This window comes from Bufo bufo, chromosome 10 (assembly GCF_905171765.1).
Source record: "Bufo bufo chromosome 10, aBufBuf1.1, whole genome shotgun sequence".
Taxonomy (NCBI): domain Eukaryota; kingdom Metazoa; phylum Chordata; class Amphibia; order Anura; family Bufonidae; genus Bufo; species Bufo bufo.
In genome coordinates this window covers 73,208,767-73,232,049 of record NC_053398.1, presented here as the reverse complement: position 1 = coordinate 73,232,049, position 23,283 = coordinate 73,208,767, and positions in this window count along the sequence as shown.

The window sequence follows — 23,283 nt, the reverse complement described above, 5'->3', positions numbered from 1 at the left end:
CAGTTGTTTCACACTTGTTTGTTATGTATATAATTCCACATGTGTTAATTCATAGTTTTGATGCCTTCATAGTCATGAAAATAAAGAAAACTCTTTGAATGAGAAGGTGTGTCCAAACTTTTGGTCTGTACTGTACAATATAGGACACACAATAGGTGGCATAATATAACAAGCATGAAAAAGTGTAAACAAAGCTATAGCCATCATGTACACTAAATGGAGGCATGTAGGCAAATACGGAACACATCGGGTACATCTCACTTCTCCAACCCGCAGCATCATTCTTATCTGTGAGAATAAAAAAAAGAAAGAAAAATTAAAGAATGGCTTAATAGTGTTCATAGTACACTATGTAACACCAAAAAAGAGACACATATCGCATAAATAACACTGTGGGGCAAACAACTCCTCTAAACATATATCCCCGGATTGTAATCCACATTAAGCCCATTAGGTCTCAAGCTATTGAGAGTGTAGATCCAAAAAAGCTCTCTTTTTCTAAGGATCAACACCCTGTTCCCCCCACGTCTAGGCATGGGAATGTGGTCAATAGCCCAACATTTAAGGACTTTTTCGGAGCGTTGAAGCTCCGTAAAATGTTTGGCAACAGGGGGGTCCTTTCTTTTTTTGCGTATAGACAATCTGTGATTGTTCAACCGCGTTTTGAGATCCGTCTACGTTTCACCCACATATAGTAATTTGCACGGACAAATCAGAACATAAATTACATAATTGGAATTGCATGTAAGGTGAAATCGAATGGGGTATGAAACTCCAGTGATAGGATGAACGAAAGTACTGCCCCTACCCATATATTTGCAGTCAATACAATATAGACAGGGGAAACTACCCTTGCCATGTGTAGTTAAGGAAGTTTGAACAGACTTGGACCTAGGCCCAATATCTGCTCTGACTAGTTAGTCACGCAAATTTCTGGACCTGCAGAAAGAGAAGAGGGGAGGGGATCTAAATTCTAAGATCTCACTATGGCAGCCACCCAGAATCCCCCAATGTCGCTTGATGATGCGATTGATTGCCTAAATATAATTTATATATAGTGCATTTGGGTAGTTCAGTAGCAGATTTGCATTTGGGACCATTGAGTCGTTTTTGATCATTTTTTATTTTCCCTTTCTTTTTCCTTATTACTTGACGAAACTGAGCAGTCACTGTGGCCTAATGGAGGGACTGTAAGGGTAAATTAGAGAGGGAGCACTACTAGTGAGAGTTTCTAGGGATACATAGGGACAGCGTCCCAATACCCCTGTCTCTTTATTGTCTATTCTTCCTCCTGTCATCTGTTTACTGGGTTTTGTATTGTTCTCAGGGAAGTTATAGGTCGCATCTATCTACACATATTTTGGTGTGTCCTTTGTCTCTGTTTGTATACCAATTTTTGGGCCTTTTTTAACAATATATCATTAAATGTTATGTATTAATTGCGGTGAATTACTTAAATGTGAAATTAGTTTGGCAACATTGTTACCGCTATCGTATCTGGCCTTGACTACTGTAATTTGGCCGTGTGTGTTTTTTGCTCTGAATCCTGAGGCCTAATAAGAGGTGCATCTTCTCTCTCATAACTCCCTTCTCAGACTCTTAGAACGAGCTAAAGCTAGGAGTGGAGCCAGCCGCCACCTAAAAAACCTCCTGCAAAGAGCTAAGTTACAGTTAGTTACTCCAACACCAGCATACCGTGGGGTATCTTATTGCATTAAACGTATGACTACATGGCTACGTGTGGCGTGACTCCTGTTGTGCAACTATTTAGAGCTGTGTTTTGACTAGGGTGGCCAGACATCCGGTTTTGGGCCGGACAGTCCGGTTTTCTGGCTCCCTGTCCTTTGTCCGGCGCAGGACCTGGACGAACACAGGGATGTCCACTCTTTAAGTAGCTCACGCTCAGGCAGCAGCATTGTGCCGTCTGAGCATGAGCTGTTGCAACTGACTGAGGCTTCTCTCACCCCCAGTCAGTCACTAGAGCTGCAGACATGGCTCCCTGTGGCTGAATAAGGGGGAGAGCACCCCGGCAGCCCCCATCTCACCTTGCCCTCACCTCTCTTATTCCCTCTCCTCCCCCCCGTTTTTTTGCGGCCACGATGGGGGCATGGCTTCACTGAGGTAGGCGTGGTTTGGGGCATGGCCGGTGAGGTCTGGCTTTCTTGGGTTAAGCCAGTGGCCACCCTAGTTTTGACTTAGAGCTCAGACAAATTACAGGTCAGTCACGTGTCTCGCACGACTTCCTATAAAGTCAATGGATGAGAATTTGTATGCGACATGTGACACAAGATCCAGCATGTCACATAGCAACACCGTTGACATTCATTAAATGAAATGTTTCTGTATAGTTCAACCCTTAAACACAAAGTCTGAGGTGTAAAGGACCAGCAATGACCAAATACATTTAATGCTACCAATTAGGACAAGACATTAATCAGTTAAAAATAAAAGGAAGAAACAAGCCAAACAAATACACAGTACAGTGTGAATTAAATGTGTTTCAACTCCCCTTCTACACCCAGAATGAGCTGTCCACAACCAAATCTAAACCAGATTGTGAAACTCACCCTGCCTAGAGGGATGGGGAGGGGGTGACCTCAGATGTCTGGGTGTTGCCACTCTAAAACTGTGGCAATCTTTTTAACTCTGTAGCAGACTGGTAAGAAAGTTTAGAAGAATCATGCAATACAGTTGGACAGTATATTATTCTGTGTAGAATCAGCAAAAATGAAAGAGGATATCTTTAACATTTAGCAATCCTGAAAGTAAAGGGTGTGTGAAACAATGTATGTGTATCAGAGAGCAAGCATGCATCATCCAGTAGATGTACAATAGCAATGTATTAAACAAAACAAAAACGTACATAGGATGGAATCCTAGGGATAAGATTTAGGTCTCCTGCCTACAGTCATATAACGGTTCTGTGCAGAACCAATACAATTAGAGCCAAGCGCAGAATCTGTCCGTCATAGACATTATCGGGGAGATTTATTAAAGCAATCTGATTTAAACTTTCATTTTTAGAGCTTCTTTGGAAAATAAAAGATAAAATGTGATTGGTGTCACGGTCATATTGTTGTTTGACCATGATGCGGTTGCAGTGCAGACTGGTTGCTAGTGGCAACGTGGTGTTGTCGGTTTGCACGTGCATTTCCCCTTTAAGGTGTGTCTCCCTGCTGTTTGGTGAGCGAGGGGTTAAGCCTCTAGCTAGTGGGGATTTAGGTGTGTCCTGGGTGTGGCCACTAGCTTGACTTTATCTGTGGCTTCCTGGCCTGGGGCAGTGGTACTCCAGCCTTGTTTGGTGAAGGAGCTCTGCTCCTTTCCTGGGTGTACTTGCCCAGTCCTTGAGGGCCTCCTTGTTGGACATAAATTGTCTTCCTTTTGCATGCTCCGTATACCCTACCTCACTTGTATGTTAGGTGTGGGTTTATGCTCAGGGTGTGTTGTACGTCTTGATTGTTGTTACATGTCTGTGATGTTGTTGGTGTTTGCCCCTGCATGTACAGTGCTGCCCATAATTATTCATACCCCTGGCAAATTTTGACTTAAAGTTACTTTTATTCAACTAGCAAGTCATTTTTTGATGGGAAATGACATAGGTGTCTCCCAAAAGATAATAAGACGATGTACAAGAGGCATTATTGTGGGGATAAAACATGTCTCAGCTTTTATTTACATTTGAGCAAAAAGTGTCCAGTCCAAAATTATTCATACCCTTCAAAAGTTCTATACCATTCCAAATAGTCCAAGCTGTTTCAAAGCATCCTAATTACCTTTATTAATTGGGAACAGCTGTTTTAATCAACTCAACAGGTGAAAAACAGCAGCTCTCTGCAGTTGGTTTGTGGACAGTCATGGCTAAGAAAAAAGGAGCTCAGTGAGAACCTGGGGCTGTGCATTGTGGCTGCTCACAAGTCAGGAAAGGGCTACAAGGCCATTTCTAAATGTTTTCAAGTTCCAGTGGCTACAGTGCAAAGTATTATTAAAAAATACAAGATGTTCCGCACTGTGGAAAATTATAGAGGACGTAGTCGGAAGCCAAAAGTGACACCTGTGCTGGCCAGGAGGATAATTAGAGAGGTGAAAAAGAATCCAAGGATCACCACCATGGCGATCCTGGTGAATCTGGGCGCTGCTGGTGGCAATGTCTCAAGGCAGACAATCCAACGAACACTGCACACTGCTGGGTTCCACGGATGCAGACCAAGGAGGATGCCACTTCTCCAGATAAGGCACACAAAAGCTTGCTTGGCCTTTGCAAAAGCTCATCTGGACAAAGAAGAAGACTTCTGGTCTTCTGTGTTATGGTCAGATGAAACAAATATTGAATTGTTTGGTCACAATGATGTTTCCTTCATTTGGCGTAAAAAAGGAGAAGCCTTCAACCCAAAGAACACCATCCCCACTGTCAAACATGGTGGTGGGAACCTAATGCTTTGGGGGTGTTTTTCAGCCAATGGACCAGGGAACCTAATCACAGTAAACGGCACCATGAAAAAAGAGCAATACATGAGGATTTTCAACGACAACATCAGGCAGTCTGCAGAGAAACTTGGCCTTGGGCACCAGTGGAAATTTCAGCATGACAATGACCCAAAACAGCAAAAGTGTTGAAGAAATGGTTAGCAGACAACAACATTAACGTTTTGGAGTGGCCCAGCCAGAGTCCAGACTTGAATCCAATTGAGAATCTGTGGAGGGAGCTAAAGATCAGGGTGATGGCAAGAAGACCCTCCAACCTGAAAGATTTGGAGCTCATTGCTAAAGATGAATGGGCAAAAATACCTGTGGAGACATGCAAAAAGATGGTCTGCAATTATAGGAAGCGTTTGATTGCTGTAATAGCTAATAAAGGCTTTTCTATTGATTATTGAGAAGGGTATGAATAATTTTGGACTGGACACTTTTTGCTTAACCCCTTAAGGACACAGGACGCACCGGTACGCCCTATTTCCCGAGTCCTTAAGGACACAGGACATACCGGTACGTCCTAACTTAAAATCGGGATTCCGGCGCCGCGGGGGTTAATCGCAACGGGATGCCGGCTGAAATCATTCAGCCGGCATCCTGTCACAACGCCAGGGGGGTCATGTGACCCCCCCGTATCGGCGATCGCCGCAAACCGCAGGTCAATTCAGATCTGCGGTTTGATGCGCTTTTTGCAGTTTCTGATCCCCGCGGTCAGGGATATATCAGGGAAATATATATATTTCACCTCCCCCTGCACCCCTGCATGATTTTAGCCCAGTGGGAGGTGCAGGGGGAGGGTTGCGGGCAGTGCGGGCGGTGCGGCAGGCGGGATCGCGATCCCCCGCCCACCTCCCCTTTAATAATCGTTGGTGGCTAGTGGGTATACCAGGGAGCCAGAACATTGCTGGCACCCTGGTATAAACGGCTGACATCTGTGCTGCGATGTCAGCCATTTAACCCTTTCCATACCGCGGTCCGTACGGACCGCTGTATGGAAAAGGTTAACAGCGCAGGGAGCTCCCTCCCTCTCCCATCGGGGGGCTGCTGTGCCTTTGCAGCCCCCCGATGGAGAGGGAGAGAGCCCCCAGACAGCCCCCCGACAGCCCCGTCCTTACCCTTCCCCGTCTGCGATGTTCTGACCAGTACTGAACAGACGGGGAAGGTTCCCATGGCAACAGGACGCCGTCTTAGGCATCCTGCTGTCCATGGTGCTGAACAGATCTGTGCTAAAGGCAGAGATCTGTTCAGACAAAGTGTAAGTAAAATACAGTACAGTACAATATATATTGTACTGTACTGTATTATACAGACATCAGACCCACTGGATCTTCAAGAACCAAGTGGGTCTGGGTCAAAAAAAAAGTGAAAAAAAAAATCAAAAAACACATTTATCACTGATTAAAAATGAAAAAAATAAAATTCCCTACACATGTTTGGTATCGCCGCGTCCATAACGACATGATCTATAAAATGGTTATGTTACTTTCCCCGCACGGTGAACGCCATAAAAATAAAAAAATAAAAACTATTAGGAAATTGAAATTTTGCCCACCTTACTTCCCAAAAAAGGTAATAAAAGTGATCAAAAAAGTCGCATGTACGCCAAAATAGTACCAATCAAACCGTTATCTCATCCCGCAAAAATCATACCCTACCTAAGATAATCGCCCAAAAACTGAAAAAACTATGGCTCTCAGACTATGGAGACACTAAAACATGATTTTTTTTGTTTCAAAAATGAAATCATTGTGTAAAACTTAAATAAATAAAAAAGTATACATATTAGGTATCGCCGCGTCCGTATCGACTGGCTCTATAAAAATATCACATAACCTAACCCCTCAGGTGACCACCGTAAAAAAAAACAAAAAAAAAACGGTGTAAAAAAAGCAATGTTTGGTCATCTAACGTCACAAAAAGTGTATTAGCAAGCAATCAAAAAGGCATATGCACCCCAAAATAGTGCCAATCAAACCGTCATCTCATCCCGCAAAAAATGAGACCCTACTTAAGATAATCGCCCAAAAACTGAAAAAAATATGGCTCTTAGACTATGGAGACACTAAAACATTTTTTTTGTTTTAAAAATGAACTCATTGTGTAAAACTTACATAAATAAAAAAAAATTGTATACATATTAGGTATCGCCGCATCCGTGACAACCTGCTCTATAAAATGACCACATGATCTAACCTGTCAGATGAATGTTGTAAATAACAAGAAAAAAGTGCCAAAAAATCTATTTCTTGTTATCTTGCCGCACAAAAAAGTGTAATATAGAGCAACCAAATATCATATGTACCCTAAACTAGTACCAATAAAACTGCCACCCTATCCCGTAGTTTCTAAAATGGGGTCACTTTTTTGGAGTTTCTACTCTAGGGGTGCATCAGGGGGGCTTCAAATGGGACATGGTGTCAAAAAAACCAGTCCAGCAAAATCTGCCTTCCAAAAACCGTATGGCATTCCTTTCCTTCTGTGCCCTGCCGTGTGCCCGTACAGCGGTTTACGACCACATATGGGGTGTTTCTGTAAACTACAGAATCAGGGCGATAAATATTGAGTTTTGTTTGGCTGTTAACCCTTGCTTTGTAACTGGAAAAAAATATTAAAATGGAAAATCTGCCAAAAATTTGAAATTTTGAAATTGTATCTCTATTTTCCATTAAATCTTGTGCAACACCTAAAGGGTTAACAAAGTTTGTAAAATCAGTTTTTAATACCTTGAGGGGTGTAGTTTCTTAGATAGGGTCACTTTTATGGAGTTTCTACTCTAGGGGTGCATCAGGGGGGCTTCAAATGGGACATAGTGTAAAAAAAAACAGTCCAGCAAAATCTGGCTTCCAAAAACCAAACGGCGCACCTTTCACTCTACGCCCTTCTGTGTGGCCGTACAGCAGTTTACGGCCACATTTGGGGTGTTTCTGTAAACGGCAGAGTCAGGGCAATAAAGATACAGTCTTGTTTGGCTGTTAACCCTTGCTTTGCTAGTGAAAAAAATGGGTTAAAATGGAAAATTAGGCAAAAAAATGAAATTCTCAAATTTCATCCCCATTTGCCAATAACTCTTGTGCAACACCTAAAGGGTTAACTAAGTTTGTAAAATCAGTTTTGAATACCTTGAGGGGTGTAGTTTATAGAATGGGGTCATTTTTGGGAGGTTTCTATTATGTAAGCCTCGCAAAGTGACTTCAGACCTGTAGTGGTCCCTAAAAATAGTTTTTTTGTAAATTTCTGAAAAATTTCAAGATTTGCTTCTAAACTTCTAAGCCTTGTAACATCCCCAAAAAATAAAATATCATTCCCAAAATGCTACAAACATGAAGTAGACATATGGGGAATGTAAAGTCATCACAATTTTTGGGGGTATTACTATGTATTACAGAAGTAGAGAAACTTAAACTTTGAAATTTGCTAATTTTTCTAATTTTTTGGTAAATATGGTATTTTTTTATGCAAAGAAATTAACTTTTTTGACCCAATTTTAGCAGTGTCATGAAGTACAATATGTGACGAAAAAACAATCTCAGAACGGCCTGGGTAAGTCAAAGCGTTTTAAAGTTATGAGCACTTAAAGTGACACTGGTCAGATTTGCAAAAAATGGCCTGGTCCTTAAGGTGAAATAAGGCTGTGTCCCTAAGGGGTTAAATAAAAGGTGAGAATTATTTTTTTTTCCACAATAATGCCTCTTGTACATCGTTTTATTATCTTTTGCAAGACACCTATGTCATTTCCCGTCAAAAAAGTTCTTGCTGGTTGAATAAAAGTAGCTTTAAGTCACAATTTGCCAGGGGTATAAATAATTATGGGCAGCACTGTATTTAAGATGTTTTCCCTGTGTGTTGTGTTCTCTGGAAGGGGGTTGGTTTGCGGCATGGGGGTCCTGGCGGAGTCTGGTGTGCTGGATACCTGTGTGAGTTGCTAGTACAGCATCCTGTTTGGTGTTAGGGCTCCTGTACGTATGCATGGGTTCCAGTCGTGGAGACTTCGGCAGGTACAGATGTGTCCACACTTAACTGATCACTTATCTCAACATGTTCTGAGATATGTGTCACGAAATGACGTTATATCTAAATTGGATAAATTGCAATACAACGTTCAGACAGCAGGTGGCACATTCTGTTACTAGCTAAATACCTGAATTTAAGGTAAAGACCTGGTAATGGAATTACATTTGTAAATTTGGCCGGGTTCACATCAGGTCTTTGTCTTACATTTAAAATATATGAAAAATGGATGCTCTTTTTTTTTTTTTTTTTTTACTGTGCAAAGATTACCATATATTTTGACCTGTGCCATTGTTCACTACAATTCTATATGCCGTATAATATGATTTAGATACACTTGGTGTCAGTATACAGTGCTAGTCTAGTATTATATTTATTATATTCAAAATAACACACACCAACCACAGTACTATGCAGAGATTATTATATACTTTTAACAGTCCCATTACATGTTACAAATGTACATAATACAATTCAGACACATTGGGTGTACTGACACCCAATGTGTCTGAATTGTATTATGTACATTTGTAAAAATTGTGGTATATACTGATATACCAAAATTTTTGCATGACACTTAAAATACTTATTGATTATTGACTGTCTGCTGAGCTGTGTATCTAATACTATCATGTGTGATATTGTTTGCAGAGTTGTGTATTTAATCCTATTCTGTGTGATACTGTCTTCTGAGCTGTGTATCTAATCCTACCATGTGTGATACTGTCTGCAGAGCTGTGTATCTAATCCTATTATGCGTGATACTGACTGCTAAGCTGCGTATCTAATCCTATTATGTGTGATACTGCCTGTTGAGTTGTGTATCTAATCATATCATGTGTGATACTGTCTGCTGAGCGATGCATTTAATCTAATCCTGTGTGATACTGTCTGCTGATCTGTGTATCTAATCCTATCATGTGTGATACTGCCTGCTAAGCTGCATAGCTAATCCTACCATGTGTAATACTGTCTGCTGATCTAGGTATCTAATACTACCATGTGTGATACTATTTTCTCAGCTTTGTATCTAATCCTATAATGCGTGATACTGTATGCAGAGTCGTGTACCTAATCCTGTCATGTGTGATACTGTCTGCTAAGCTGCGTATATAATCCTATCATGTGTGATACTGTCTGCAAAGTCGAGTGTCTAAGCCCATTGTGTTTGATACTATCTGCTGAGCTGTGTATCTAATCCTATCATGAGTGATACTGTATGCACAGTCGTGTATCTAATCCTATCATGTGTGATATTGTTTGCAGAGTTGTATATCTAATCTTATTCTGTCTGATACTGTCTGCTGAGCTGTATATCAAATCCTATCATGTGTGATACTGTTTGCTGAGTTGTGTATCTAATCCTATCATGTGTGATACTGTCTGCTCAGCAGTGTATCTAATCCTATCATGTATGATACTGTCTGCTCAGCTGTGTATTTAATCCTATCATGTGTGATATTGTTTGCAGAGTTGTGTATTTAATCCTATTCTGTGTGATACTGTCTGCTGAGCTGTGTATCTAATCCTACCATGTGTGATACTGTCTGCAGAGTCGTGTGTCTAATCCTATTCTGTGTGATACTGCCTGCTAAACTGTGTAGCTAATCCTACCATGTGTGATACTGTCTGCTGATCTGGGCATCTAATACTACCATATGTGATACTGCCTGCTGAGCTGTGTATCTAATCCTATCATGTGTGATACTGTCTGCAGAGTCATCTATCTAATCCTATCATGTCTGTTACTGTCTGCTAAGCTGTGTATCTAGTTCTATCATGTGTGATACTGTCTGCAGAGTCGTGTGTCTAAGCCTATTGTGTTTGATACTGTCTGCTGAGCTGGGTATCGAATCCTATTATGTGCGATACTGCCTGCTAAGCTGCGTATCTAATCCTATTATGTGCGATACTGCCTGTTGAGTTGTGTATCTAAACATATCATGTGTGATACTGTCTGCTAAGCTGTGTATCTAGACCTATCATGTGTGATACTGCCTGCTGAGCTGCGTATCTAATCCTACCATGTGTGATACTATCTGCTGAGCTGTGTATCTAATACTTTCATGTTTGATACTGTCTGCAGAGTCGTGTATCTAAGCCTATGGTGTGTGATACTGTCTGCTGAGCTGTGTATCTAATCCTATCATGTGTGATACTGTCTGCTCAGCTGTGTATCTAATCCTATCATGTGTGATGCTGTCTGCAGAGTCATGTATCTAATCCTATCATGTCTGTTACTGTCTGCTCAGCTGCGTATCTAATCCTATCATGTGTGATATTGTTTACAGAGTTGTGTATTTAATCCTTTTCTGTGTGATACTGTCTGCTAAGCTGTGTATCTAATCCTACCATGTGTGATACTGTCTGCAGAATCGTGTGTCTAAGCCTATTGTGTTTGATACTGTCTGCTGAGCTGTGTATCTAATCCTACCATGTGTGATACTATCTGCTGAGCTGTGTATCTAATACTTTCATGTTTGATACTGTCTGCAGAGTCGTGTATCTAAGCCTATGGTGTGTGATACTGTCTGCTGAGCTGTGTATCTAATCCTATCATGTGTGATACTGTCTGCTCAGCTGTGTATCTAATCCTGTCATGTGTGATGCTGTCTGCAGAGTCATGTATCTAATCCTATCATGTCTGTTACTGTCTGCTCAGCTGTGTATCTAATCCTATCATGTGTGATATTGTTTACAGAGTTGTGTATTTAATCCTTTTCTGTGTGATACTGTCTGCTAAGCTGTGTATCTAATCCTACCATGTGTGATACTGTCAGCAGAATCGTGTGTCTAAGCCTATTGTGTTTGATACTGTCTGCTGAGCTGTGTATCTAATCCTATTATGTGTGATACTGTCTGCAGAGTCATGTATCTAATCCTATTATGTGCGATACTGCCTGCTAATCTGCGTATCTAATCCTATTATGTGCAATACTGCCTGTTGAGTTGTGTATCTAAACATATCATGTGTGATACTGTCTGCTAAGCTGTGTATCTAGACCTATCATGTGTGATACTGCCTGCTGAGCTGCGTATCGAATCCTATCATGTGTGATACTGCCTGCTGAGCTGCGTATCTAATCCTACCAAGTGTGATACTATCTGCTGAGCTGTGTATCTAATTCTTTCATGTGTAATACTGTCTGCTGAGTTGTGTTTCTAATTCTGTTCTTTGTGATACTGTCTGATGAGCTGTGTATCTAATCCTATTAGGTGTGATACTGTCTATGAAGCTATTATATGTATGTGTATAGAGTGTTATACAGATACAGAGATAAGGAGCTCTGCTTTGTGTACATACTGTACACTCCAGCCACTGCTGAGAAAAGAGAGGTGGGGGAGGTGCTGATGGATTTTTGTCCCTGTATTTCCCTGTCTTGTGGATGATGCCTGATTACAAATTAAATAAGTTAGCCCATTCATGTTGCTATTAGAAAACATAACACAAAACATTCTTAGGCCCCTTGCAGACGAGCGTGTCCGATTAGGTCCAGATGCTTTGTGCCTGCGATCATGGAAAATCATGCCAGTGCGTACGCAATTTCAGTCAGTTTTGACTGAGATTGCGTTGCGTTGCGTTGCTCAGTTTTTTCCGTGCGAGTGCAATGCGTTTTGCACGCGCGTGAGAAAAAACTGATTGTGGTACCCAGACCCAAAACCAGACTTCACTAAAGTTCGGGTTTGGGTTATGTGTTTTGTATATTTTATTATTTTCCCTTATAGCATGGTTAATACAGAATGCTAACTAAAATGTAGATTGAGAAGTTTAAAAAATAAATAAAAAATTAACTCGCCTCATCCGCTTTTTCGCGCAGCCGGCATGTCTTCTATTTTCTTCTTTCATCTTCTTTCAGGACCTGCCACAGGACCCTTGATGACATAATTGCGCTCACCATGTGGTGAGCGCGATTACGTCATTAAAGGGGTTGTCCGAGTTATGAAAAAATATATATATATAACTGAAAATCTGATGGGCAGCAATATATAATAAAGCTAAGCAAGTTTTATGCAAAAAAAAAAAATATATATATTTCCTCATTTCCCTGGTTCTTTTCTGGCCTTCTGTTTACATGCAATAAAAACAATCTCTGCTCCTCCCCCTGCACTGCTAAGGGAGTGAATACAAGAGCTGCCCTGAGTGACATGTCTGCCTGCTGGGAGACTTTGCATCATGTTGTATGTGTAGGACTACAAGTCCCAGCTGTATAATGACACTGCTAAGGGAGTGAATACAAGAGCTGCCCTGAGTGACATGTCTGCCTGCTGGGAGACTCTGCATCATGTTGTATGTGTAGGACTACAAGTCCCAGCTGTATAATGACACTGCTAAGGGAGTGAATACAAGAGCTGCCCTGAGTGACATGTCTGCCTGCTGGGAGTTTCTGCATCATGTTGTATGTGTAGAACTACAAGTCCCAGCTGTATAATGACACTGCTAATACACACAGGATCTTCCACCTACCTTCTTGTGCAATGCTCTCTCTAGTCTGTCAGATCCTGTGCCCAGAATTGTCACTGCTGCAGATACCCAGTGTGTGCAGCTGAAGGGGCTAAGAATCCTAATAGAGAGAGCAGACGGCAGTGAAGGGGGGCGTGGCCAGCACAGTGAAGTCTCATTTACAGGCTTGTAAACAAAGTTTATCAGAGCAGGGAGAGAAGCTGACATCACAGGTCATGTGACCCTCAGTGAAATCTGAGAAACCAGCCACTGGAGATAAAGTGAGTTAATTGGACAGCTGTTATATTTGCCCAGTTAGGAACATAGAAAGAACAAAAAAAATAACTCTGACAACCCCTTTAAAGGTCCTTGGTCAGGTCCTGAAAGAAGAAGAAAGAAGACATGCCTGCTGCGCGAACAAGCAGATGAGATGAGTTAATTTTATTAATTTTTTTAACCCCCTCAAGCCACATTTTAGTAAGCATTCTGTATTAAGAATGCTATTATTTTCCCTTATAACCATGTTATAAGGGAAAATAATACAGTAAATTGAATTTAATGGGGTTGCTCATCCCTATCATCTCCTAGCAACCATGCGTCAAAATTGTATCGCATCCACACTTGCTTGCGGATGCTTGTGATTTTCATGCATCCCCATTAATTTCTATGGGGCCTGCGTTGTGTGAAATACACTGAATATAGAACATGCTGCGATTTTCACTCAACGCACAAGTGATGCGTGAAAATCACCGCTCATCTGAACAACCCCATTGAAGTGAATGGGTCCGGATTCAGTGCGGGTGCAATTTGTTCACCTCACGCATTGTACCCGTGCGGAAAACTCCCCCGTGTGAAAGGGGCCTTATTGTCTTGGATCCCTGAGGCGATGCTCATTTTCAGAAGAAAAAAAAAACACTTTCCACAGAGCACTACATGCCTCTGGTTTTGTCCCCATTACCTTTTTTTTTTATTTTTCTGGCGGTTTGAACATTCACCCAGTGGCAGACCCAGGTATGTGGACCTTTGAGTACTCCTGATTCAGAGTTTAATTTGAATAAACTTTAATTATGGGTTTAATGCAGAAAATAACAATTTCATTATTTTCATTTACAACATTTCCCAATCCCAATGAATTACAATTGTGCAGCTGTAGTCCAGGTCCACATCATGGATCTACAGTAGGTCTGCTCTTTACTCTTCCATGGCTAACATGAAAAGCTTTAGTGATACAGAATGTTACATGCCAGTGGCATGGCCTTTCTTTTCTATCATTAATAAAAGGACTTTATACAGAGGATCAATGTAATTGTTGCATTGTTAGGACATCATCCCAGAACTTAAGTATCTCATCAATCAACCCCCGCTTAGTCCTTGGCTTTATTTCAGACCTTCTAAATCTCCTGTAATTCCATACAGGTTTAGTACACCGGCACAGCCAACGCAGGACCTACCCATAAATGACATCCTTGCCTTCTCTGGGAGAGCTGTACCTGACATTCCTCTGACTGTCATCACCCCAGAACTGGCCGAATTATTGTTTGCCACAAGTCACGGACAGCTACATCGTTTTGCACAAACAATCTTCCAAGAGCATGTGCCCCATGCAATGTACCTGACCTGGGTCAAGACTCTGAACTTTGATGGCAGTCGGGCAAAGAGCGCTCTGCCCAGCAACTTGAAGGAGGATATTTTATCCAGATGCCGTAATAGGTTCAGGCTGGGACTAACAGAGATTGGCATTATACGTGACACCTTGAATGCCCTGCTACGGATGCCCAGAGTACAGCCATGGAAGAGCCAAAAACACTACTAGCATCCCAGCAGCCATTCTGACGTTTCATTCCCTTTCCAACTGTATTTCACTATATAAATTGACAGTCTGAGAAAGTTGCAAGTTATTAGATTCTGTAAATTAACAGTTTTATTGTGTGAGAAGACATTACACAATAATTTTTTAAGCAAGTTTTTTTAAAAAAACAAACAGCATTTCTGCCATGCTACATAAGCACTTGCCCATTGCAAATATAATGTATATTGTGTCGTCATACAGAATGTACTTAGATTTGTGTGATTGTTTTTGCTGGTGTTATTGTAAGTAAAAACATTTTTTAAACAAAATAACCACATGTATCTGTTGGGTTTTATATTTTAATTGTAAAGTAAAAATATGACTAGGCACAATGAACACAGAAGGACAGTAAATAAAATAATATAGCTAAAGGTATCAAAAATGTACTTTACAATCAGAAGTTTAAAATACAACTTTGGGACTGTGAGTAATTTAACCCTTTCCCAACCTATTCTATATGGGGACAAGTGATGACATTAGTGTTTGCTCCTCCCAATAGTATTAAGGAGATCACTACATGTAATATATATATATATATATATATATATATATATATATATATACACACAGTCAGGTCCATAAATATTGGGACATTGACACAATTCTAACATTTTTGGCTCTATACTCCACCTCAATGGATTTGAAATGAAACGAACAAGATGTACTTTAACTGCAGACTGTCAGCTTTAATTTGAGGGTAATTACATCCAAATCAGGTGAACGGTGTAGGAATGACAACAGTTTGCATATGTGCCTCCCACTTGTTAAGAGACCAAAAGTAATAGGACATAATAATAATCACAAATCAAACTTTCACTTTTTAATACTTGGTTGCAAATCCTTTGCAGTCAATTACAGCCTGAAGTCTGGAACGCATAGACATCACCAGATGCTGGGTTTCATCCCTGGTGATGCTCTGCCAGGCCTTTACTGCAACTGTCTTCAGTTCCTGCTTGTTCTTGGAGCCTTTTTCCTTCAGTTTTGTCTTCAGCAAGTGAAATGTATGCTCAATCGGATTCAGGTCAGGTGATTGACTTGGCCATTGCATAACATTCCACTTCCTTCCCTTAAAAAACTCTTTGGTTGTTTTTGCAGTATGCTTTAGGTCATTGTTTATCTGCACTGTGAAGCGCCGTCCAATGAGTTCTGAAGCATTTGGCTGAATATGAGCAGATAATATTGCCCGAAACACTTCAGAATTCATCCTGCTGCTTTTGCCAGCAGTCACATCATCAATAAATACAAGAGAACCTGTTCCATTGGCAGCCATACATGCCCACACCATGACACTACCACCACCATGCTTCACTGATGAGGTGATATGCTTAGGATCATGAGCAGTTCCTTTCCTTCTCCATACTCTTCTCTTCCCATCACTCTGGTACAAGTTGATCTTGGTCTCATCTGTCCATAGGATGTTGTTCCAGAACTGTGAAGGCTTTTTTAGATGTCGTTTGCCAAACTCTAATCTGGCCTTCCTGTTTTTGAGGCTCACCAATGATTTACATCTTGTGTATTCACTCTGGTGAAGTCTTCTCTTGATTGTTGAGAATTGCTGGTGAATTGCTGGTGAAGTCTTCTCTTGATTTTTTAAGAATGTTCCAAACAGTTGTTTTGGCCACGCCTAATGTTTTTGCTATCTCTCTGATGGGTTTGTTTTGTTTTTTCAGCCTAATGATGGCTTGCTTCAGTGACAGCTCTTTGACAGCAACAGATTCCAAATGCAAATAGCATACTTGAGATGAACTCTGGGCCTTTTATCTGCTTATTGTAATTGGGATAATGAGGGAATAACACACACACCTGGCCATGGAACAGCTGAGAAGCCAATTGCCCCATTACTTTTGGTCCCTTAACAAGTGGGAGGCACATATGCAAACTGATGTAATTCCTACACCGTTCACCTGATTTGGATGTAAATACCCTCAAATTAAAGCTGACAGTCTGCAGTTAAAGCACATCTTGTTTGTTTCATTTAAAATCCATTGAGGTGGTGTATAGAGCCAAAAATGTTAGAATTGTGTCAATGTCCCAATATTTATGGACCTGACTGTATATATTTAAAGGGATTCTGTCACCTGCTTTTACCATTTTAAGCTGGCACCATCGCTATGTTGACTAAAGTACCTTATTTCCAGCAGTCTTCTTTTTACTTTATTTCGTTTTGTAGTTTTGATATAAAAGCACTTTTTCTGTTATGCTAATTAGGGTTCAAGGTGCCCAGAGGGGCATTTTTTTCACTCTCCGGAGCCCAGAGACGCCCCCCTGCAGTGCCCAAGAACGCCTCCTGATCATCAAATAACCTCCCACAGCCCCGGCAAACAGTTCCGCCCCTCCCCACGTCATAGTCTACCTTATAGAAATGCCCCGTCCTTCTTCCTGTCTGCGGCCAGAAAACTCGCGCAGGCGCAGTACTGCCAGCGGCCTGCGCCTGCGCGATCATCAACGTCCTGAGGGCAACAGCCTCAAAAGTCTCACAGGGCATGCGCGGAGCCCAGTGATGTGACCTGAGCTCTGTTGCCCTCAGGACGTTGATGATCGTGCAGGCGCAGGCCGCTGGCAGTACTGCGCCTGCGCGAGTTTTCTGGCCGCAGACAGGAAGAAGGACAGGGCATTTCTATAAGGTAGACTATGACGTGGGGAGGGGGCGGAACTGTTTGCCGGGGCTGTGGGAGGTTATTTGATGATCAGGAGGCGTTCTTAGGCACTGCAGGGGGGGCGTCACTGGGCTCCGGAGAGTGAAAAAAACGCCCCTCTGGGCACCTTGGACCCTAATTAGCATAACAGAAAAAGCGCTTTTATATCAAAACTACAAAACGAAATAAAGTAAAAAGAAGACTGCTGGAAATAAGGTACTTTAGTCAACATAGCGATGGTGCCAGCTTAAAATGGTAAAAGCAGGTGACAGAATCCCTTTAATGGCTCCAGTGTTTAATGCTCCTCCATTTCCACCAGTAGTGCCAGTATATAATCCTCTTTCGACCTCCCTCCTCCATATTGCCTGCTTTGCCAATAAATATATATTGCCCACCCTGTGTTGTTAATGGAGAATTCCCCCTGCTAAACATACAATAATAGGACAGGTTCTATATTCTTGGGGGCGGGGGGCACAGAACAGACATGCAGGCAGCACATGGTGTTGTCCACATCTAAATGAATTTAGCAGTATGGCTTCTCAAAAAAATTCCCATCATCTAAGTGTCCAGGCCTCAAGGTTCCAGTCTCCAGGCCCTGTCTCTTTATTAGCTGTTTGTTTGCTCTGACTATTCACCATTGTATCCAGCTGTTCTTTGATTAGTCCCTGATTAAGTGAAATCCAGCCAGCTCAGCAAACTGTATCACACATAATGGGATTAGATACGCATCTTAGCAGACAGTATCACACAGAATAGGATTAGATACACATCTCAGCAGCAGTATCACACATGATAAGATTAGATACACAGCTCAGCAGAAATGATCACACACGACAGGATTAGATACACATTTTAGCAAAACGTATAACACATGATAGGATCAGATACTGCCTGCTGAGCTGTGTATCACACATGATAGGATTAGATACACAGCTCAGCAGGCAGTATCACACACAATAGGCTTAGATACACAGCTTAGCAGAAAGTATCACACATTATAGGATTAGATAGACAGCTTAGAAGAAAGTATCACACATAATAGGTTTAGATACACAGCTCAGCAGAAAGTTTCACGCACAATAGGCTTAGATACATGACTCTGCAGACAGTATCACACATGATAGGATTAGATACACAGCTCAGCAGGCAGTATTACACATGATATGATTAGATACACAACTCAGCAGGCAGAATCACACATGATAGTTGGATTCTGGATTTAATGTTCCTTTATTCTCATGTGTTTGACTTTGGCACATATAATATTCTCAATAGGTCGGCCACTAAATAGCTCATATTTGAGGCTAACTTCTCTGCAGCTTAAGTAATAAGCTAAATGTGGAGCACTCACTGCCCAGTGGTTGTGATGTGTATTGCAGCTTTTTAGAGTTTAGTTACAATCTCGCGATATGATGTTGTTTTGCTCTCAGGACAAAATTGACACCACTTCCAGTTTAGAGATCAGCTAAGAGAGGACGCATCTGTAAATGTGTTGTCTTGTGTTCTTACCTGCCGATCCTCTTGCTGTGTATGGTCTCTCCTTTTCCCTGCTACTAGGTCTTTAGAGACTCTTGTTCTTTTGTGTCTTGGATGAACAGGACGTCTCCCCCTGCTCTTATCTGAGGGATTATCAGGGTGACTCAGGGTCCCAGGTTACCAGGGTATGAGCCATACTGCCATCGGGGTCCGCTTATACGGTGAGGAGTTAGGGAGAGGATTAGGGACGCTATAGGAGGTGACCTGCTTTCCTTTTCCTGGCTTCTTTGCCTAGCAGCTATCGATTATGCTTTTACATTGTACGGTGGGGGTTTTCCCCCACTCCCCACCGTGACAATTGGTTGTTATGGGAAACTAAGCCAGTTTTCTTTTGCACCAGTTCTGATAAATTCCTTGGCGACTCCAATCAGGCTTTTAACATCTGTTTCTCAGAAAGACATCAGTGAAAAACAAAAAAGATTTTTAAAACTGATTGTTTTGCAAGTTTCAATAGACTTTTATTCACGATTGTGTTAATGTAGTTCGATGTGGCAGCACCGTTTGGCTGCCAGGGGAAATAACATTGTGATGAAGCCCTCTCAAACTGGGCCCAATGAAGAAGCACATCAGAGCATTAGGGCGTCAGCTTGCTCAGCTCACAGCCAGTGGCGTCGCCAGGGCCCCCATGTGCCCCCCCAACTAAAATGCCCCCCTAAGTGAGCCGCCGCAGTCGGGCACAGGGAGATGAGCGCTTCCATTGCGCTCATCTCCATAGTAATCTGCCTGTGCTGCGGCGGGGCAGGGGAGGGAGAGGCGTGTCCCTTCCCCTTCCTCTGATAGGCTGCAGGCACTAGGCCGGCAGCCTATCAGAGGCCGGCGCAGGCGGCGCGATGACGTCATCGCCCCGCCTGAGACATACAGCGCGGGAGACAGGCCCGAAGAGGCCTGCATCGCATCGCTGACATGGAGGTAAGTATAAGTGTTTTTTTTTTTTTTTTTTACAATAGTTTTACAGGCACATTAGGGGGGCTCTTGTTACTGGCACATTGGGGGGGGCTTATTACTGGCACATGATGGGGGGGCTTATTACTAGCACATTGGGGGGGCTTATTACTGGCACATGATGGGGGGCTTATTACTAGCACATTGGGGGGGCTTATTACTGGCACGTGATGGGGGCTTATTACTGGCACGTGATGGGGGGCTTATTACTGGCACGTGATGTGGGCTTATTACTGGCACGTGATGGGGGCTTATTACTAGCACGTGATGGGGGGGCTTATTACTGGCACGTGATGGGGGGCTTATTACTGGCACGTGATGGGGGCTTATTACTGGCACGTGATGGGGGGCTTATTACTGGCACATGATGGGGGCTTATTACTGGCACGTGATGGGGGGCTTATTACTGGCACGTGATGGGGGGCTTATTACTGGCACGTGATGGGGGCTTATTACTGGCACATGATGGGGACTTATTACTGGAACGTGATGGGGGGCTGGGCTCTTATTACTGGCACATTGGGGGGCTCTTGTTACTGGCATGTGATGGGGCTCTTGTTACTGGCATGTTATTGGGGGCACTTATTACTGGCACGTTATGTTTTACAGGCACATTAGGGGGGCTCTTGTTACTGGCACATTGGGGGGGGCTTATTACTGGCACATGATGGGGGGGCTTATTACTAGCACATTGGGGGGGGGCTTATTACTGGCACATGATGGGGGGCTTATTACTAGCACATTGGGGGGGCTTATTACTGGCACGTGATGGGGGACTTATTACTGGCACGTGATGGGGGGCTTATTACTGGCACGTGATGTGGGCTTATTACTGGCACGTGATGGGGGCTTATTACTAGCACGTGATGGGGGGCTTATTACTGGCACGTGATGGGGGGCTTATTACTGGCACGTGATGGGGGGCTTATTACTGGCACGTGATGGGGGCTTATTACTGGCACGTGATGGGGGGCTTATTACTGGCACGTGATGGGGGGCTTATTACTGGCACGTGATGGAGGGCTTATTACTGGCACTTGATGGGGGGCTTATTACTGGCACGTGATGGGGGCTTATTACTGGCACATGATGGGGACTTATTACTGGAACGTGATGGGGGGCTGGGCTCTTATTACTGGCACATTGGGGGGCTCTTGTTACTGGCATGTGATGGGGCTCTTGTTACTGGCATGTTATTGGGGGCACTTATTACTGGCACGTTATTGGGGGCACTTATTACTGGCACGTTATTGAGGGCACTTATTACTGGCACATGATTGGGGGCACTATAGGGGCATCTACTGAGGCCACAAAAAAGGGGTATTTTATATGGGGGGCTCTATACAGTAGCATTTTATACTGGGACACATTATGGTGGGTACTATGGGGAACGGGGGAGAGGAGTACTATGGAGTCATCTACAGGGGGCACTAAGAAGGGGTATTTTATACTTGCAAATTATGGGGGACACTGAGGGCATCTACTGGGGCACGATATATGGGGCATTTTATACTGGTACATTATGGGGGGCACTAGGAGGAAGGGGGGAGAGGAGCACTATGGGGGCATTTACTGGGGGCACTATATAGGGGAATTTTATACTGGCACATTATGGGGGACATTAGCTCAACTGGGGGCATTACAAGGGGGTATTTTTTGCATTGTCACATTACAAGGACAATTATTTTTACTGGGGGGGGCATTATGGTGGGCTTTATTACTCCCCCATGGTATGACCCCCTAGTAGCAGCACCAGCCTCTCCCTGCTCTGCTATCCTTCTGCCCCTTCTCCAAATCCTTATTATGAAATTTTTCTCATTAGGATAAAACACAACATCAGCTCCGCCGAGCCCCCGGCCAAAGTGTTGAAGTGGCGTCCGAGATCCCCAAGGGCCAAGCCAAGTAATTGTAAGTTTTCATGTGAAATATGTTTATGTTATACACATACAGCCTACACTGTGCCACACAATATACAGTATACCTCTACACTGTGCCACTCAATGTACAGTATACCTCTACACTGTGCCACACAATGTACAGTATACCTCTACACTGTGCCACACAATGTACAGTATACCGCTACACTGTGCCACACAATGTACAGTATACCGCTACACTGTGCCACACAATGTACAGTATAGCTCTACACTGTGCCACACAATGTACAGTATAGCTCTACACTGTGCCACACAATGTACAGTATAGCTCTACACTGTGCCACACAATGTACAGTATACCTCTATACTGTGCCACACAATGTACAGTATACCTCTACACTGTGCCACACAATATACAGTATACCTCTACACTGTGTAGTCTGTTCTATAAGCACCCTTGCTCTGTGGCGGCGGACAGAAAATAATCTGGAAGTGCCCCTCCCGAGACCAGGCTCTGGATCCGCCACTGGTCTGGACCACTCACAGTGTACATTTCTTCTAAACTGTAATCCGTATGCTCTGACCTGCAGAAATCAGCACTCGCTCGGTAGCAACTAACAGGCAGTGCCTGTAGGCTGTAGCCTGGCCCTGTTACCGAAGCTAGCTGAGTGGTGTAAGGTTAAGGCACTAGTAGAGATGAGCGGCCGCTTAATCCTCATTTAAAGTTAAAGTTACTGCAGGATATGGATTACAGTTTAGAAATGTCAAATGTACACTCCTGTGAGTGGCGGGGAGGGGGATCTGTGGATGACACTGTTATAGGGAGGGGGATCTGTGGATGACACTGTTATAGGGAGGGGGATCTGTGGATGACACTGTTATAGGGAGGGGGATCTGTGGATGACACTGTTATAGAGAGGGGGATCTGTGGATGACACTGTTATAGGGAGGGGGTTCTGTGGATGACACTGTTATAGGGAGGGGGATCTGTGGATGACACTGTTATGGAGGGGGAAATGGGGATGGCATAGAATAAGTGCAGGGAAGATGAGTGGGCACTCTTATATCTGGACACACACAGATTTAATATAGTATCACTATCTATATTTATTATGTTAGTGCATGTAACAATGAAATACAGGAAATATAAACATATGTATAATACAAATCAAGGTCAAAGTCAATATCTGTACCAATATCTTCAGAAATGGGATTAAAACAGACAAGAAGTCATATATAAAATCAGCAGGCCTGCACATAAACAGTAAAACACAATAAAAATGCTGGTTATTAAACTAAGTAAAGTAGCCTCTGGGAACCAGATATTGCAACCAGGTAGATAATGCAGCCTGAGCAGAGTCCATCCAATTCTCAGATTGGAGCAAGTGGATAAATGCTCCTAATTGCAATACACTGATTTGAAGTTGTGACTAAAGGGTGTAAATCCAACGCAATCCTTCAACCTATAAGTGAAAAGAATCCAAGTCCATAGACAAACTGTAGGTGAAAAAATCCGAGTCAATA